We start from the raw sequence: 5,488 nt of genomic DNA on the forward strand, positions 1-5,488 counted from the left end.
GGCAAATTTATTGGCTTTTATCTGAAGCATTTGTCCAGATATTGGCAGATTACGGCTCTTTTAATGGCGGAATATTCCCGCAATGCTTCTTCAACATTCCTCAACGTTTTCCTCGTATCCAAATACTTTCCATGAGCAGAAATTATAGAATTCCAATTTTTCCATATGGTACCAGCTGTAGATTTGGATAAACTGTATTTCTGGCAGATATCGATTTGGCTTCATCCATTTTCTGTTTTTCGAATAATGTTCACCTTATCTTCAATGCAGAAGCTTTATGATTACAGCTCGCCATCCGGATGAATATTTGACATAAGAAAAGAGTTCAGAGAGTTTTGTTAAAAAATATATGAGAATTTTCTCTTTTGAAAAATTTGAAAAAGGAAGATTGTCACCTGTGTATCTTATCCACTATCCAGTGAGTTTACAATCATTTCCTCTAATATATATAAGTTTTCATCCCAAAGATTAAATAATACATAAATAATATCTTATATCTCACAAAATACCTAAAGAGTTATTGAAGGTGCTAAAGCACATAAAAATCAGCGTAATATTTATTAATTCGTAGTAGGAGTTTATAAGAATTCTGCTGTACTTCTTGTCTTTTTATCGGTTACCTATCAAACTGCATGCACTTAACAGAAATTCAACTTTCTGGTCGTTTTTACTTCCTTCTACGAAGTAAAGGAAGTATTGTAATCATGAAAATTTTCAGGTATCATATTTCAACGAAAATATCCATTTTGATAGCTGTATGTATGTATATTCGTGAGCTCAGTATTTTTTATTTTTATATGTTGGTAAATTGTGCTTTTTCTGCTTAAAAAATGATTGAATTATACTATTTTTATCTCCCGGTTAAGGTTTTTATGCCTTTAGTTAATTTGCATGTAATAGTTGTAGAATTATCAACAATTTAAAAGTTGTTTAAGTGCTGCTAAGCCTAATTTTTTTACCATAGCAACCATATTTGTTCACATTTGAAACTTAGCAGAATAATGAGTTAAGTCAATTACTGCAATTGAGTCCTTTTTTGCCGAGTGGGACCGAAAGTAAACTTTTAGTTTTGTGCACCAAAACATCTGCTTTCTTTTGTCTTTGTTTTTGCGGAGAAATTCTAATTTTAAATGCAAAACTTGTTTTTTTTTAATTGTTTTAACTGCATTTTGTGTTATATATTTTTCTGTATTTTTTGAATTTTATTAAAGATATTGAGGTTTTATGTATTTTTGCCTGAGAATTGAATTAATTGAATAAGAAATAGATCTCTAATGAAATTTGAGGAAATAAGTTTAAATGGGGGAAAAAAAGGCGTATAGTATTCCGTACAAGGAAGTCATGTTGTGTATACAGATTTTTTTCTATTATCAAAAAAATTCACTGTCCATACTTAAAGAATATGTTTCGGATATGAATACCTGAGGCTATATACAGGATACCTTGCTAGTGTGGTTTAATTTACAGTGGTCAAACAAAGAAATTCTTAAAATTTCGAGCTCAAGAACATGAAGCATATGTTAGCAAAAAAGAAACAGTATAAATCCTGTGTTGCCCAATATTATTGATCAGAAATTCATGCTTTCATTTTTCAGCAACTAAAATTATTAAAACAAAAGTTTTAAGTTAGCGAATTAGATTTTCTAGAGACATTTCACATTCATAAAATCTTTCAGTTGTAGTTGACGATTCCAATTCCAATTCATCTTTACCTCAGCTTAAAAAAATATTTCATAGTTGTTTTCATTTTTCATCAATACATGGTGCCAACAGCTTGACATTCTTCTTGTTATCGCTCGGGCACATGCTTCTCTTTCGTCGTTCGTCATTTGCCTTTCGTCATTTAACTAATACAAATGAAGAAGAAGGTTTCATGTTTAAACCTTCAAAACTAGTTCTGAAAATTTATGAATATTACGTTGATTTTTATTGCCTTAGCACCTAGAATAATCGTTATTCTGCATGTTATTTTAACCCTAACCTAAAGAATGAAAAACTTTTATTCGAAATATATAACATGAAGGACATTTATACAGAAACAGAACAAAAGTTCAAAACTTTTCATTCCTTAAAAAAGCAATCAACTACAAAACCGCAAGCTCATGAGATTTACTACTTTCTCCCTCCCCGAATAGTGAAATTTTAAAAATTTCTATTATAATATCAGCCTTGAATAGAGTTATGTCTGGTAGTTCAGTAAAATAATTTGAATAGAATCAGAGAACCCATTCACATCTTTTGATTCAACGGTCATATCCGCCATTAGGTGTCATAAGATAGATTTACTGCATTCCCGTTCACCTAGAGTTGAGTTGCATAGTCTTGTTTAGAACAGGGATTCCCAGTCTTTCTTGCATCGATTTCTTTTAAAGGAAGTGTTTTCTTCATAGATCCCGTTATACTTTTCTCTCTAATTCACAGTATGCAACATAATCATAATATAAATAACTGTGCATAAATAACTTTAAAAACAATTAGATTAAAAATATGAGCAAATTTTTAATTTTTTTAAATTTATGCTTACTATTTTTGTATTATGATTAGCCCAAAAGAGCAATTTGCCCAGAAGGGCTATTAATTTTGTTTTGGCACTTTGTGCTGGTTCACTATAAACGGCGTTTCACTTTCAAATTGTTGACACCAAATGTTAGAGCCCTGCATTATATTTAAAGAAATTAAATAATGAAGAATCTGTATGAGTTCATGTATTTTTTTCGCGCTATGAAAAAAAAATACCTAGAGCCATTAAATTTTGAATAACGTAGTCCTCCACCCGACTACGGGCATCCGGAAGCCCGAATTTTGAATTCCGAATCTGTTTTATTACCTAGTTCCCATTTTGCTGAATTTTAAGAAATTTTGATTAAAAAAGCTCAACGATTTCAAAGCCAGCAGTGGCAACATTGTACGGAATAAAACATTTTTATCTCCAATTGCCGAGAATATCTATTGGAAATTCTAAAGACTGTTTTTAAATGTTCGTAATCTAAAGGAGTGTTAGTCTGAATGCTCTCGAAATGGCTCTCGAAATTAACAGCTCGTTAATTCATTTCCAACATACGAGGAATTTTTTGAAGTTGTTGAAGATGTATGTGTAAATAAATAAAAAAAGCCCATTTGAGCCATTATAAAATCTGAAAGCTTTCAGACTTTTTTTTTAAATTTTACAATCATATTTTTATTTTACATCTTTATTAAAAATCGCAGATTTGAATTGCACAAAAGGTAGATTTTAATTAATGCGATGGCTGCGCTTGATATATTGATGTAAATTTTTTAATGTTTATTATAAAATTGCTTAATTGATTTGTTAAATTACTTTTGGTTCAAAAATATTTAAATTATTTCTTGTTTTCTATTCCAGTTTTGTTTCTTGTTTTTTAAATTTTATTTGCTCGTGTTTTTTGCATGTTACTTTTTCCATACCGCTCTTCTTGCATAGAAAAATTATAAAAAATATGCTATTCATTTAAAAATATATATTAACTAATTTTTGATTATTTTTCCTTTATATTTCTTATGTGATTTCTTTCTTACTACATGACACAGCTTTATATCAATAAATAGAATTATCTATTGTATTAATAATTTTTTATGATCAAGGGATAATAATTAAAATCAACTAAGCCTATCTATTGCCGGTACATATTCCGTTGCCGACCCTTCTCAACTCTTTAACTACCATTTACCCTCTTTAAAATTTCATCGACCTTCTGAGTGTTTCTACCGAGCCCCGTTGGAAACCCTTAGTTTAGAACATAGAGGAGGGTGGAGGTAAAGATAAAAGTAAAATAATGTAAAAGTGTTTTCCTGTAATGGATGGAATGTGGTTCCTAATATAATAAACGTGAGTGAATTTAACGATTAGTAAATTTTTTCACCCAAACTTGCAGAAATTCTGGAAAAAGTATGAAAAATACAAAACGCGATTCAATCGAAGATTTGCATGAAGTTCATCATATCCGATTGTCATATTCTTAGAGGTCACTATAACAGTAAAAAATGACATTAAGTGTATAGAAAACAGCATCAGACGAAAAGGTTCGTTCGTTATATTCAGGGATTCCTCATAAGCTGGATTTTTTATAGCGGGGTTCGATTTGGAGATTCGCTATAACAGTATAAAATAACACGAAGTGCAGAGGAAAGTAGGACGGAACAAAAAGTTCGTTCGTTAATTCGTTATAAGCCGGGTTCGTTATAGCGAGGTTCAAATTTGATGTTTGCTATAACAGTATAAAACGACACTAAGTGCATAGAAAACTGGGCGGGACCAAAAGATTCGTTCGATATATCCGGGAGTTCATTATAAGCAATGTTCCACTTAAGTTCGCTGTAACAGCATAAAATAACATTAAGTGCACAAGAAGCTGGATGGGACCAAAAGGTTCATTCGATATATCTTGGGGCTTCATATTATAAGCCGGGTTCCTTGTAGCGAGGTCTGACCTGGAGGTCCGCTATAACACTATAAAATAACATTTTGTACCTAAGAAACTGGTCGGGGCCAAAAGTTTCGTTCGTTATATCTGGGAATTGGTTATAGGCTGAGTTCGTTGTAGCGGAGTTTGATATGGAAGTTTATTATAACTGTGTAAAATAAAATTTAGTGCATGGAAAACTGGACGGGAACAAACGGTTCGTTCGTTATAGCGGGGTTCGACATCAGTAATATATTTCTAGGGCTAACAAACGACTTTTTTTGGGGGGGGGAGGGAAAGGGCAGTCCTTTATTCATCTTTCCTGTTATGTTTACTCATCTTTCCTTCTTGTCCTTTTCTGAGAAAAAAATGCTAAACGTCGTTAATTCATTTCCAACATACGAGGAATTTTTTGAAGTTGTTGAAGACTCGAAGTTAAAAGAAGAGCTGTATTTGAATATGGATAACCATTCTGATGAAGTAACATTAATTCAAAGAAATTTACCATATCCAAAACATAATTAGCAAATAACACATGATTTTAAAAAATGCTGATTATAAATGTATATAAATGTTTGAAAAATAGTCTCGTGTGTATTTCCAGTTCCTGCAACATTAGCATACTGTGAAAGAATTTTTAGTACCATTTCAATTAAATGGAGAAATGAACGAAATAGGTAATCGTTTGAATTTATATAAAAAAAAAATATTTATATATTTTAAGGTATCCGACCTCGTACAAAATACGATTTTCGGACAAAATTTCGATTTTTACTTTATTACATTATCTTAAAGAATACATCTTTAGCTATCAAATACAAGTTTTTGCTTGTTGATATGTTAATTATAACTGAAGTTATAAGCATTTTCTGTAACGGAATAAACCAGAAGTTCCAATATTCTGGACCGGAAGTGAGCGTTTAAATAGACATACTTACTTAGAAACTTTACTTATCATCAAGATTTTGTAAATTATAAACCATCGTACTAAGTTTAGATATTTTGTAATACATTTTAAGAAACTGGCGGTAGTTTTTTCCCTTAATTTCGTATTTAGTTTGGCGGAG

This window comes from Stegodyphus dumicola, chromosome 8 (genome assembly GCF_044657685.1).
Source record: "Stegodyphus dumicola isolate Sdum_Otavi_A_Nest chromosome 8, ASM4465768v1".
NCBI classification, from domain to species: Eukaryota; Metazoa; Arthropoda; class Arachnida; order Araneae; family Eresidae; genus Stegodyphus; species Stegodyphus dumicola.